The 15,209-nt window shown below is 39.4% G+C and overlaps 2 pseudogenes; both read left to right on the top strand.

The window, feature by feature from the left end:
* The first annotated feature begins 5,017 nt into the window (after positions 1–5,017).
* On the top strand, positions 5,018–5,386 carry LOC109489252 (annotated as a pseudogene).
* Positions 5,387–6,418: 1,032 nt separating this feature from the next.
* On the top strand, positions 6,419–7,623 carry LOC117800998 (annotated as a pseudogene).
* The last annotated feature ends 7,586 nt before the right edge of the window (positions 7,624–15,209 follow it).

Raw genomic sequence — 15,209 nt, 5'->3', positions numbered from 1 at the left:
CTATATAACTACAAAACTTTTATCACACCTAAGAAAATGAACTATTATTCTCTAATATCATTAATATCCAGTCAATATTTAGATCTCCCCAGTAGTCCTCTAAATGCCTTTTGTATGTAATTTGTTTTTGAACCAGGATCCTATCAATAATTACGTATTGCAGTGGGTTTTAACTTTCTTTGGTCTCTTAACCATAAAATTTTAATCTAATCTCTTTACTTACACCTCCCCCCAATAATTTTGATATTTTTAAAGAAACAAAGCCAGTTGTCCTGAAGAATCCCGTATTTCTAAGTTGTCTGATTGTATTCATTTTTGCTTCTAAACCTTGTATCTCCTATAAACTGCAAGTTCCTGGAGGCTTGAGTAGTTTACATTAAACGTATTTTGCAGGGCTACTTCTTAGGTCATACTGTGTAATGTCAGGTTTATCTCACTGTTACTGGTAAGTTTGATTGTTTGATTAAGGTAGTAACAGGCAGTTCTGTGGTAAAGGTATATTTTTCCCTTTGCAGTTAAGTAATCTATAGGATGATATCATGTCAAACAGTATTTCTAAATTTTGCTCCGTGGTAAACATGGAATCAGCTCTCAATGAACGCTTTTTTAGTTGGATTCTGTTCCACAGAACTTTTACTATATTTTTAGGTGAAATAATTCAAATAGCTCCCCGATGTTACTTCATCCCTTGCCATCTCCCCCTAACTGATGGGAATATGACATAAAGAGAGGTCATTCTTAACCCCAGTGGTTATGTGGTTCTTTACCTGGGACCCTTGAATAAGCTTTAGATAGATGTGAAAATCCTTTGGCATTAAATGAAAATTTGCTATGTATGCATACATTTCTGAGGAGAAAATCCTCACACAGGTAAAGTAAGTATATGAGTTCAGATGCTAATAGTGTGGTAGATGTGATGGAGGGAGTAGTTGGAGGTTTTCTTCAGGTTGTTTTTGTTTCTTGATCAAATAGGGAGAAGTTATCGGTAGAGAGTGAGGAAGTGTTGGAAATTTGAGGAAAGAAGAAAGTGAAAAATTATAATAGTACAGACTCCTCTTTCTTCAGAGTTTCTGGAAATTAGGCTGTGAGGGGATGAGGGCCAGTGCGGAGGTGGTGAGTTTGATGGATTGGCATGCCTAGTAGGTTTGAAAAATTAATGAAAATGAAACATTGGAGACAATGAGCTGAAAAGATTGAGCGTTGTCAGGTAGAGGAGTACAGTCACAATAAAGACAAGGTCTAGGTTATCATCATGGAAATAAGTAGTTGAAACAGAACAGAGAACAAAGTTATTGTAGGAAAAGAAGTCAAAGAACTAAGAGGCCAACTTAATGGAAGGATCATCTCTGTGGGTACTGAAATTAGTAAAACCTGGGTCATCTGGCTGGCTCAGTTGATAGAGCATGCAACTCTTGATCTTGGGGTCATGAGTTCAAGCCCCATGTTGAAGGTAGAGGTTACTTAAAAAAATAAATTATTAAGAGTTATGACCAAAGTTTGAGATAAAGTGACTTTGAGCCAAGTGCAAAACTCTTGGTAGTATTTATATTTTTTCTCTCTCTCAGTTAAATAAGAAAAAATGACGATAGAACTGTAATAATCTAATGTGTTTGGTGGAAACAACACCATTAAGCTTTTGGGTACCTGATTTTTTTTTCTCTTGCCTTTTTCAAATAGAACTCTTACTCTGTTTTTCTAGAAATAGTAATAAAGCCACACATACTGCATTATATTAGTAGGAAAAATTATTTAATAGAAAAGGGATTCTTTTTTAAAGGGGGGAGGTGGGTCAGAGGGGGTGAGTCTTTTTTTTTTTTTAAGTTATCTTAGTCACCATACAGTACATCATTAGTTTTTGATGTAGTGTTCCATGATTCATTGTTTGCTTATAACACCCAGTGCCCCATGCAGTACATGACCTCCTTAATACCCATCACCGGGCTAACCCATCCCCCTCCCCCCCTCCTCTCTGAAACCCTCAGTTTATTTCCCGGAGTCCATAGTCTCTCATGGTTCATCTCCCCGTCTGATTTCCCCCCTTCGTTTTTCCCTTCCTTCTAGTGGGGGAGAATCTTAAGCGGGTCTGTGCCCAGCACCGAGCCGACCTCATGACCCTGAGATCACGACCTAATCCTAGATCAGGAGTTGGACGCTCAACTAACTGAGCCACCCAGGTGCCCCTAGAAAAGGAACTTACAGTAGTACTCTACCAAGCCTCTGGGAGTCACTTAAGGCTTTGTTAATCTTGACTTTGAAAAACCAGTTTCTCTTTCCGTGACACTTTTGTTTTTAGAGCAAAGATCTTACTTAAAAATTGTTGATCCCACTTTAAACACTAGATGTAGCTGTTTGGCTTAGATCCCAGGAACTAATCTTTATGGTGAATTTTTCTCCTGAAGACCTCTTTTACACGTGAAGGATTAATCTGTATTTGTGGGGTTTTTTTTTGTGTGTGTGTGTTCGTTTTTGTTTTTTTAACTTGCTGGCTCAGGAACTTAAAATGATCAGTTTTTCCCAAATAACAGCAGAGTGTAAATTCAGATTCTAGTTTGGACCACAATAGGTAAAGGAACTATGTTTCACTGAAAGGTAAAACCAGTCTTTACTTTCTAGTATATATTCCCCAAGCCAGAAAACAGAGAGGAGCATGTTAGGGACAGGGGCAGGATTTCCTGGGTCCTAGGAACTGATAGAAGGATGAAGAGAATGCTTATGAGATCAGATTAGGTGCATAGTGCTTAGTAAATGTTACCTTCACAGGGAAAGGTCCTTTAGAAACCAAGGAGTAGAGAGAGCACAGTCCAGAGCCAGAGGGAGAGGACTATCCTTGACAGATTCTAAAAAGAAGCTGAAACTACCTCAGCCTGAGCAGCAGTAATAATAGAATTCTTACTTAGGCCAGAAGTCAAAGTAGCATGGTCATAAAAGGTGATCACGTATAAAGTGATTATCAACAAGGGCTGCATATAGGTACCTGGCTTGTGAGCTAATTTCAGCATGAAATTAGTCTACTAGAGACATCAAGCACTGGCTTCTCTCATACCCTTTGTGGAAATCTGCTCTGCCTACAGTTTGTGGTTTCAAAGCAGTTGTGTCCTGAACTATGTGAACCTTCCTGCCTCTTGACCACAGTTGTTTGGACCAAGGGATGGGCAGTCTGACATAAGGGAAGTCAGTTCATGAGCTGATCAGCAATTTACCAGTGTCCTGACAAAAAGATGAATTTAGCTAGTCAGGTTGCCTGTCTTGGGAATTTGAATCAAAGAAAGTGAAAGAGGTATTTGTTGGTAGTGGGGCAACTGTCAACCCACCAATTAAACAGCTCATTATGTTCAAGTTATGCAAGTTAAAAGTTATAGAAGAACAGAAACTATGAGCATTGGAAGCCAGTGGGTAGAGGAAAATGGAATTACCACGAAAGGGAGGCAGATGAAAGCCTCACATCTTAGGGGCGCCTGGGTGGCACAGTCGGTTAAAGTGCCTGCCTCTTGGTTTTGGTTCAGGTCATGATCTCAAGGTCATGAGGTCAAGCCTAGCGTAGTCGAACTCAGCTTGGAATCCACTTGACTTTCTCTGTGCCTCTCATTCTGTTCCTCCCCCCTTCTTGTGCTTTCTCTCTCTCTCAAATAAATAAATAAATAAATCTTTTAAAAAGAAGCAAACCCTCACATCTTCAAATAGAGATGATTAGTTCTTTCCAGGACCTGCCTTCCAGTTCAGTTGTCATTAGGTCCTATTGTGCTTAGGTGCCTTGTCCAAGTTCCATAAAGTCCAGTTGTATCTGTCCAGGAAAACTTAAAATCGGTTAAGCAGGTCTTTTTTTTTTTTTTAAAGATTTTATTTATTTATTTGACAGAGACAGTGAAAGAGGAAACACAAGCAGGGGGAGTGGGAGAGGGAGAAGCAGTCTTCCTGATGAGTGGGGAGCCGATGCGGGGCTCAATGCGGGTCTTGATCCCAGAACGCTGGGATCATGACCTGAGCCAAAGGCAGACGCTTAATGAATGAGCCACACAGGCACCCTGGTTGAGCAGGTCTTATAGGTCCTTGTAAACAGAAAAAGCAGAAACCATTTCTCTTTTTCCAGAGAGCTATGCTAATCATGCTAAATTGTACCTACCTGTATTCTTATATAAACTCATCTGTTTCTATATATTGGAGCTCTTATTTAGCAGCTAAATTATACATTTAATTTATACGATTTAAATATTTAAATCATATTTAAATTATACGATTTGGGTGGCACCTGGGTGGCACAGCGGTTAAGCGTCTGCCTTCGGCTCAGGGCGTGATCCCGGCATTATGGGATCGAGCCCCACGTCAGGCTCCTTTGCTATGAGCCTGCCTCTTCCTCTCCCACTCCCCCTGCTTGTGTTCCCTCTCTCACTGGCTGTCTCTATCTCTGTCGAATAAATAAATAAAATATTTTAAAAAAAATTATACGATTTGATGAGTTTTGATATATTTATATACCTATGAAACCATCACACGATTAAGATAACATTTTCATCACTCCAAAGTTTCCTCATGCCCCTTTGTAATCCATCCTTCTCTTTATTCCTGTTTCCAGGCAACCACTGATCTGTTTTCTGACACTGTACCTCAGTTTATATTATTTTTGAATTTCATATAAATGGAATCATACAGTATGTATTCTTTCCTGGCTGACTTCTTTCATTTACCACAATTTTGAGATTCATTCATATTTAGAGTATCACTGGTTTGTGCCTTTTTTGCTGAGTAGTATTCCATTGGGTGTAGCGCAATTTGTTGATAGACATTTAGGTTGCTTCCAATCTGGGACTGTTATAAAAAATGTTGCTGTAAACATTTATGTGCAAAAGCAGACATTAATGTAGAAAATAAGCAGTAGAATCGATAAAAGCTGATTCTTGGAAAAAGTAATAAAATAGACATGCCTCTAGCAAGGCTGATACAGATAAATGTTTAAACAGTTTTAGAAATTATAAGAGATAGTATGATTTAGGGAGATTTAGAAAAATTTTAGTGGAAATTTTAAAATATCACAAGCAAATGCTATAAAGAGTTTTATGCCTCTTTTCTGGGTGAGTGGCAGCAGGTGCACCCTCGTGACATGCAGAATGATGCCCATGAGCTCCTGCACCTGTACCTGGCCTGGAAATGCTCCTCCAGCAACCGCATCATTGGCACCAAGGGCCACGCATCCATCCAGATGAATATGGCTGAGGTTGACAAGGTGATAGGCAGGTTCAATGTCAGAAACCTGTGCTCTCTGTGGGCCCATTTGCAGGATGGGTGAGTCAGATGACTCCATCCTCTGATTGGCTAAGGCCCATGGGATCATTTCAAAGAACTTCTGACTGGAGAGGATCACGGCTGTGGGATAGTTGTCATAAATAAATAGTAACCCACCCTCTCCCCAAAAGAGTTTTATGCCAATANAGGGGCGCCTGGGTGGCACAGTCGGTTAAAGTGCCTGCCTCTTGGTTTTGGTTCAGGTCATGATCTCAAGGTCATGAGGTCAAGCCTAGCGTAGTCGAACTCAGCTTGGAATCCACTTGACTTTCTCTGTGCCTCTCATTCTGTTCCTCCCCCCTTCTTGTGCTTTCTCTCTCTCTCAAATAAATAAATAAATAAATCTTTTAAAAAGAAGCAAACCCTCACATCTTCAAATAGAGATGATTAGTTCTTTCCAGGACCTGCCTTCCAGTTCAGTTGTCATTAGGTCCTATTGTGCTTAGGTGCCTTGTCCAAGTTCCATAAAGTCCAGTTGTATCTGTCCAGGAAAACTTAAAATCGGTTAAGCAGGTCTTTTTTTTTTTTTTTAAAGATTTTATTTATTTATTTGACAGAGACAGTGAAAGAGGAAACACAAGCAGGGGGAGTGGGAGAGGGAGAAGCAGTCTTCCTGATGAGTGGGGAGCCGATGCGGGGCTCAATGCGGGTCTTGATCCCAGAACGCTGGGATCATGACCTGAGCCAAAGGCAGACGCTTAATGAATGAGCCACACAGGCACCCTGGTTGAGCAGGTCTTATAGGTCCTTGTAAACAGAAAAAGCAGAAACCATTTCTCTTTTTCCAGAGAGCTATGCTAATCATGCTAAATTGTACCTACCTGTATTCTTATATAAACTCATCTGTTTCTATATATTGGAGCTCTTATTTAGCAGCTAAATTATACATTTAATTTATACGATTTAAATATTTAAATCATATTTAAATTATACGATTTGGGTGGCACCTGGGTGGCACAGCGGTTAAGCGTCTGCCTTCGGCTCAGGGCGTGATCCCGGCATTATGGGATCGAGCCCCACGTCAGGCTCCTTTGCTATGAGCCTGCCTCTTCCTCTCCCACTCCCCCTGCTTGTGTTCCCTCTCTCACTGGCTGTCTCTATCTCTGTCGAATAAATAAATAAAATATTTTTAAAAAAAATTATACGATTTGATGAGTTTTGATATATTTATATACCTATGAAACCATCACACGATTAAGATAACATTTTCATCACTCCAAAGTTTCCTCATGCCCCTTTGTAATCCATCCTTCTCTTTATTCCTGTTTCCAGGCAACCACTGATCTGTTTTCTGACACTGTACCTCAGTTTATATTATTTTTGAATTTCATATAAATGGAATCATACAGTATGTATTCTTTCCTGGCTGACTTCTTTCATTTACCACAATTTTGAGATTCATTCATATTTAGAGTATCACTGGTTTGTGCCTTTTTTGCTGAGTAGTATTCCATTGGGTGTAGCGCAATTTGTTGATAGACATTTAGGTTGCTTCCAATCTGGGGCTGTTATAAAAAATGTTGCTGTAAACATTTATGTGCAAAAGCAGACATTAATGTAGAAAATAAGCGGTAGAATCGATAAAAGCTGATTCTTGGAAAAAGTAATAAAATAGACATGCCTCTAGCAAGGCTGATACAGATAAATGTTTAAACAGTTTTATAAATTATAAGAGATAGTATGATTTAGGGAGATTTAAAAAAATTTTAGTGGAAATTTTAAAATATCACAAGCAAATGCTATAAAGAGTTTTATGCCTCTTTTCTGGGTGAGTGGCAGCAGGTGCACCCTCGTGACATGCAGAATGATGCCCATGAGCTCCTGCACCTGTACCTGGCCTGGAAATGCTCCTCCAGCAACCGCATCATTGGCACCAAGGGCCACGCATCCATCCAGATGAATATGGCTGAGGTTGACAAGGTGATAGGCAGGTTCAATGTCAGAAACCTCTGCTCTCTGTGGGCCCATTTGCAGGATGGGTGAGTCAGATGACTCCATCCTCTGATTGGCTAAGGCCCATGGGATCATTTCAAAGAACTTCTGACTGGAGAGGATCACGGCTGTGGGATAGTTGTCATAAATAAATAGTAACCCACCCTCTCCCCAAAAGAGTTTTATGCCAATAAATTTAGAAACAGACAAAACATACTTTTCTAGAATTATGTAGAAATCAAGAAGAAAAATTATATCAAGAGGAAAGAAAGAAATACCTGGAATAAAATAAAGCATTAACTAACCTGCCAACTATCCTACCTCTAGAAGGTTTGTAATAATTCTTTGCTGTGTGAATATTTTGAATCTGTAATTCAACATATGATTCAACAGGTGGTTCCCATAAGTCTAATCTTTCTAAATATTATATATTTTTTAAAAATTAATTTTAAAAAAGATTTTATAATTTGACATAGAGAGAGAGCATAAGCAGGGGGAGTGGCAGAGGATAGGGAGAAGAAGGCTTCCATTGAGCAGGAAGCCCGATGTGGGGCTCAATCCCAGGACCCCGGGATCAAGACCTGAGTTGAGGGAGACGTTTAATCGACTGAACCACCTAGGTGCCCCCCAAAATTTATTTATTAAAATAGATTTTTGATAGTCAAAATCTCAGCATTTACTGTTTATCTGATATTTTATCTAGTTTAAGGAGCTAAGATCTAAAGTGTTACCAGCAGCCTCCTGGGGAGGACACTAGAGCAAGGCCAGCTTGTTGTAGGTGGAATATTGCCTTTAGTTTGGAACATAGGGCCTGTAGAGTCCACAGCTGAGCTGAGTTGTTATAAAATGTCAACACTTGTCAAGGAGATTACCTGTCAAGGGGATTATCAGTGAGTTAATTGGATGTAGCTGACACAGCAAACAATTGCTGTGTATAACCAGAGTCTTCAACTGAGAATCAGTTTTACTTGCCAGAAAGCTATGTATATTTAGTTATAGAGATGAAGAGTCATTGACTGTAACCAGGAAAGTCTCGTGGATTCAAAGTTAAAACTCTGAGTTAAAACTGTAAGTGATTGAGTTACTAGTATGTCAAAATCATAGTGCAAGAAAGCCTCAAGATCAAAGATTAACAAAGGCAAGTTTAGGCAGGCACAGGCAAAGTACAAGGAACAAGGAAGATAGTGGACTGGCACGATGGCCAGTTGTTTTGACAAGGTCTTAACTGACTTATATTCGAAATAAGAATAATTCATCTGATTATAAGTACTCACTATTTATCTCACAAATAAAGGTATGCATAAAGAAGAAAATAAGCAATGGTTAAAGTTAATATTTTGTTATATGGCCTTTAGATTTTTCTCTGTGCATAGAACACATTTATATTCATAATCTTTTTACAAAGTTGGATTTTCCTACATAAATAGTTTTGTATCTGCATTTAAAAATGAATATTTTTATATGAATATGTAATTGTCATCATTTTAATGTTTCCATAAATATAACTTAATTTTCCAATTTCATATTGTTGGACATGTGGATTAATATCTTTGTTTTTATAAGCACTGGCATAATAGCCATTTTAAACTGGCATCTCTATGTACTTGTCTAATTATTTCCTTAGTATATATTACTGGAATTCATGTACTTCCCAGGTCAAAGGGACTAATAAACATTTTTAAGAATTTGGTATAATTTCATATATATATAATGTTTTATCAGTTTACATTCCCACTAGCCTAGCCTTGTCAGAAACAAATATAATATTATTGAGAGTAATAATAGCAAACATCTATTAAATAATTACTATGTGCCAACCACATGTCAAATAATTTGTTACTAAACTAGCAATTTTTTCCCAGTCTTACTTATTTTTAGTCTTTGACAAATTTTTTCCCAGTCTTACTTATTTTTAGTCTTACTTATTTTTAGTCTTTCCCAGTCTTACTTATTTTTAGTCTTTAATCTGTCCAGCCTTTTGATATTTTTCCATTGGAGTAATATCTTTCTTTTGATATTTCTGTTCTGTTCTCCAGGCATATATTTGGAAACCCCTTATGTAGTATTTTTCAGGTTTCAGAACAATGGCACGAGGTTAGGGCTTTCATAATAACATTGTAGATGATTATCAAGTTAAGGTGGAAAGAACCTTTTATTGGTTTTTCATTAGCTATGTTTAGCAAGGTTCCATTATTATAAACATTATTTTCTATATATACATATTAAAAATGTGATCAGTTTTCTGTTACAACATGATGTGAAAAAAACTGGTCAGATTCTCACCAGAATTTGAAAGTATGTCTGGAATAGTCTGCCTGAACATATACAATTGGTAGCAGACATAAAATTTATTTAAGGGATCCCAGGAGGCACCATAAAGATGTAAGCTGCCATCCTCCAGAAAAGCTGTAACTGAGATATAGAGAGAAGCTTGCCAATTGAGAAACATTCCACATGTATTAGAAGCTGTGGGCAGCAACTGGCAGTTAGGAAGAAAAAGAAACAAGGTATTTTATCGATCCAATAGAAGAGAGGAAAAAGGAACAGAAAAAGAGAAAAGATTGGTAAACAGGACATGAAGACAATATGACAGAAATGAGATAAATATATCACATAAATCATCTTCTGAAAGATTATCAGATTTGTTACTTGCAAGAGATATACATAAGACAAAACCATACAGAATAAAAATAAAGAGTTGGAAAATACTTGTATGTAGTTAACAACAGAACCTACACCCATAAGGGGCAAAAATAATAGCTATATTGGAAAGCTGATAAATCTATAATCTCACTAGGAAATTTTAACATAACACCATTAGAAACTTTTTTAATGATTTTATTTATTTGTCAAAGAGCACAAGCAGGGGGAGTAGCAGGCAGAGGGAGAAGCAGGCTCCCTGCTGAGCAAGGAGCGTGATGTGGGACTCAGTCCCAGGAACCTGGGATCATGACCTGAGTTGAAGGCAGATGCTTAACGACTGAGCCACCCAGGTGTCCCCATTAGTAATTTTTTAAAAAGATTTGTTTATTTTAGAGCACATGCAAGAGAGTGGGGGGAGAGGAAGCAGGGGAGGGAAAGAGAATCTCCAGCAGACTTCCCGCTGAGTGTGGCACCCAATGCAGGGTTCCATCTCAGGACCCTGAGATTGTGACCTGACCTGAAACCAAGAATCAGCCACTTAAGTCAGCTCTGAGCCACCCAGGTGCCCCTACACCATTAGAAATTAGTAGCTAAATCAGAAAATCATGAATAAAATAGATTAACAAAAAAATTAGCATGTATGATCATATATACGTTAGTGTACAACAAATAGAGAAAATAAATTTTTGTATTAAAGTGCACATGGAGGACACCTGAGTGGCTCAGTCAGTTAAGTGACTGCTTTCAGCTCAGGTCATGATTCCAGGGTCCTGGAATTGAGCCCCACATCAGGCTCCCTGCTCAGCGGGGAGTCTGTTTCTCCCTTTCCCTCTGCCCCTCCGCCCCTCATGCTCACTCTCTCTCTTTCTCTCTCAGATAAATAAATAATAATAAAATCCTTTTTTAAAAAATGAGAACGAAGCCTAGAGATATATTTGGAGTTAACCCTTTGCCTGATTGTGGAGGCTAAAGATAATCTGTCTATACCTTGTCTCTGAATGTCTAGAGGATGGCATTGAAGTATGGCCTCCTAATTGCTTTCATTGTGTATGGGTACAAATCCTATCTAACATGTCCTCCTCTGTCCCTGGAGCTGAATTTTTTTTTTAAAAGACTATTTATTTATATGACAGAGAGAGACAGCCAGCGAGAGAGGGAACACAAGCAGGGGGAGTGGGAGAGGAAGANTAAAGACTTTATTTATTTATATGACAGAGAGAGACAGCCAGCGAGAGAGGGAACACAAGCAGGGGGAGTGGGAGAGGAAGAAGCAGGCTCCCAGTGGAGGAGCCTGATGTGGGACTCGATCCCAGGACCCTGGGATCATGCCCTGAGCCAAAGGCAGACGCTTAACGACTGCGCCACCCAGGCGCCCCTGGAGCTGAATTTCTTACTTTCGCTTGAATCCCTAGTGTTTGACCATCCCCTCAGGGTTTGTTCCCTCAGAAAACTAGAGACCAGTTCTAATTCCCAACTAGATGGCTATAAACTGTTTTAAGTCAGGCTACTATAACAAAATACCACAGATTGAGTGGCTTAAATAACACATTTATTTTCTCATAGTTCTGGAGCCTAGGAAGTTGGAGATCAGGGTGTCAGCATGGTTGGGTTTTGGTGATACCTCCTCCCTTGCAGACAACCACCTTCTTGTTATGTCCCAGCATCATCTTCTCTCCTCTTTTTTTTTTTTTTAAGATTTATTTATTTATTTTTTTTGAGAGAGAGAACGAGAGAGAGTGCATGTAGGGCAAGGGGCAGAGGGAGAGGGAGAAGGAGTGGGAGAGAATCTCATGCAGATGCCCTGAGTGTGGAGCCCAACTCAGGGCTCTAACCCGCAGCCCTGAGATCATGACCTGAAGTGAAATCAAGAATCAGACGCTTAACCAACTGAGCCACCCAGGTGCCCCCTTTTCTCCTCTTCTTATAAGGACACTAATCCCATTATGGGGGTCCCAGGACCTCGTCTAAATCTAATTATCTTCCAAAGGCCACCTCCAAATAACATTGGTTGCCATCCCGGTGCAAAGATTTTTCTTTGCAAAAATGCCTCTAGCTAAAGGTGGGTCTGGAAGCTAAAATTGAGTCTGGGTTCTGCTAGTTAAGATCTGCAACCTGGTGCAGGGAAGGGAGGGACATTTTTTTTTTTTGGTAATTTGCATAAACGTACTCTGTGGGTTAACAGAAACTTGATTGCCCTGGCATCTTCTTATCCAATTACTCTTGTTTAATTAATCTAGTGTCCTCTAAATATTCTTGAGAACACAAAGTAAATATTTTCTAAGATTTTCTTTTGTTTTTGGCACAAAAATTCGTTGTGTGAAATTTTATCCACTTCTTTCTTAGTCATCAGAACATTGCTCTCATCTCTTGCTGTACATTTTTATATAGGTTTGCTGTTGTTTCTTTTTCTCCTGATCGTTTAACCTTCAATAAAGAGATCGGTAACTTCTACTCTTTACTGAGGTACAGCATAGACCCTTTTGCTCATCTATGAAGGTGGAAGGTGAGGTGATTTGTAGGGAGTTTAGGAAAGTTCCTGGTATATTTGAGATTCTATTTCTATTCTCAAGACAGTGAAGAAACTGCTCAAGCAGTTAAGGCTGAGTGTCAGCAAAAGGGTGTGTGTGTATGTTTTGGAGGTGTGGGGAATATAATGGGAGGATTTATAATGACATTGGGATTCTGAAAGCAAGAGAGTTAGAGAAACTTTCATTATTCAGATTGACAAGATTTCCCAAATATTGGCTTCCAGGGATTCTATCTATCTCAGCCATCACCTCCTAAGTTGGGGCAACGTGATGGTTTGACATAGGATCTCATTTTTGTCCTACATTGGATGAGGCTATCCAGTTAAAAGTGAGAAACTCTAGGGGCTGCCCCAGGAGACAGGTAGAGTAGCAGGTCTTGGAGCAGTTTGTTGGAGTGTATATGAAAAGCCAGATGGGAAACTAGATGTAGAGAGAATAGACCATAAGCAGGTAATCACTACAGTGCCCTAAGGTATAAGGAATCCAACTACCAAGCTTGTGGATTCAGAAAGGAGACTGGGTCAAGATTAAGGACTGGGACATCAATAGAAATGAAAAATTTATTTATTTATTTATTTATTAATTATTATTATTATTTTTAAAAGATTATTTATTTATTTATTTGATAGAGATAGAGACAGCCAGTGAGAGAGGGAACACAAGCAGGAGGAGTAGGACAGGAAGAAGCAGGCTTCCAGTGGAAGAGCCTGATGTGGGGCTCGATCCTAGAGCGCTGGGATCATGCCCTGAGCTGAAGGCAGACGCTTAACGACTGAGCCACCCAGGCGCCCCGATATTTATTTATTTTAAAGATTTTATTTGAGAGCGAGTGAGAGAGAGCATGTGCCCACAATCAGGGGGAGCAGAGAGGGAGCGAGAGAAGCAGGCTCCCTGCTGAAGCAGGGAGCCCGACTTGGGGCTCAATCCCAGGATCCTGGGATCATGACCTGAGCCAAAGGCAGACACTTTAACCAACTGAGCCACTCAGGTGCCCTAGAAATGAAAATTTTAAAAAGATTTTATTTATTTATTTGAGAGAGAGAGTGGGGAGGGGCAGAGGGAGAGGAGAGAGAGAATCTCAAGCAGACTCCCCGCTGAGCACAGAGCAGGATTCAGGGCTCCATCTCACAACCCTGAGATAATGACCTGAGCTGAAATCAAGAGTTGGATGCTCAACTGACTGAGCCACCCAGGTGCTCCAATAGAAATGAAATTTAAGGAAGCATCACCTGATTGACAGTATTTTACCTGCCAGTGTGCAAACACTCAAGAAAATAGAGGAACAAATTGGATAGGAAATTTAATTTAAAAGATTATGTTTAAGGGGCGCCTGGGTGGCACAACTGGGTAAGGGTCTGACTCCTGGTTTCAGCTCAGGTCATGATCTCAGGGTCCTGGGATCGAGCCCCGTGTTGGGCTCTGCACTTAGCATGGGTTTGCTTGGGATTCTCTCTCTCTCTCTCCCTCTGCTGTGCCTGCTCGTGCTGTCCCTCTCTCTCTCTCTTTCTCTGTTTCTCTCAAACAAATCTTTAAAGAAAAAGATTATGTTTAAGACCTTATACTTCTATATTGGTCTTTTCTTCATTGAAAGTTAGATGTCCTTTCATCTATAGAAAGATAAATAGGAAAGTTTGGAAAAAGTCTATCAAAAGGCTCCCAGGATTCAGAATTCTTACTAAGTAAGTCTCTGCATATAAGGACAGTTAATAGTTACCTATCTTTTTTTATTAGCCCAGTGCCACTTCCCCAATATAGCTTACTATCTCTTACCTGGACTATTAAAATAACTTGTTTTAATAATTATGTATAATTTCTATTAAGTAATTCCATTGTTGTCTCAATGGGACCACAATATGTTTGGTAGAAAAATGGCAAAAGACACTCAAAGGATTCAAAGTTTCACAAATGTCAAAGTATGTAGAAACTATTGAAGCCATTATCCAAAGCAAGAGACAACCATGATGCTTCTAGGCTTTTGGAGGGACTTCAGTCTGGAAGCATACTTATCTTCTGCTTTGTGGAAATATCTCCATATGCTCCCATATTCCATCTTCTGGCAGTGACCATTGGGTCTTTCTGTCAGTTACATCATGTTTTCTTTGTGATAATCATACAGTAATACATTCACATGGTAAAAAACTTGAAACAATACAACAGAAAAAAGTAATTTTTCCTTTTGTTTAAGCACTTACTTCCCTGAAGCAGCCACCATTACCACCAGTTTCTCGTGTGTCCTTTCAGATATTCAACACATACCTGTTTCTCAGTATCCTGATCTGTAAAATGGAGTTTGGAGTTTTTTTTGGGAAGGGTGCACAAAAGAAGCATACTGTACGCAGGGTTGTGTCTGATGGTGTCTCTTGGAGTGTGTGGCTTGCATCCATTGATTATATAATTGTGTATGTGATACTGGTTTTTGACAGTGTCTGACAATTTAGAATGTAATATAGAATATTGAATTCCTCTGAAAATTTGAACAGTTTTTTTTTTTTTTTAAGATTTTATTTATTTATTTGACAGAGACAGCCAGCGAGCAAGGGAACACAAGCAGGGGGAGTGGGAGAGGAAGAAGCAGGCTCCTAGTGGAGAAGCCTGATGTGGGGCTCGATCCCAGAGCACTGGGTCATGCCCTGAGCCGAAGGCAGACGCTTAACGACTGTGCCACCCAGGCGCCCCTGAACAGTTTTGATTTTAAAGCAACATTAGTGTAACTTTCCAGAGCTTGTCATATAGACAAAGAAGCTCTGTTTATTTTTTAATTATTTTTAAAAATATTTTTAAAAAATTTATTTGACAGAAGGAGAGAGAACAAGCAGAGGGTGTGGCAGG

This window comes from Ailuropoda melanoleuca, chromosome 2 (assembly GCF_002007445.2).
Source record: "Ailuropoda melanoleuca isolate Jingjing chromosome 2, ASM200744v2, whole genome shotgun sequence".
In the NCBI taxonomy this organism is placed as follows: domain Eukaryota; kingdom Metazoa; phylum Chordata; class Mammalia; order Carnivora; family Ursidae; genus Ailuropoda; species Ailuropoda melanoleuca.
Note: the sequence above shows the minus strand (reverse complement) of the source record. Positions and strands in the feature narration are given on the sequence as shown.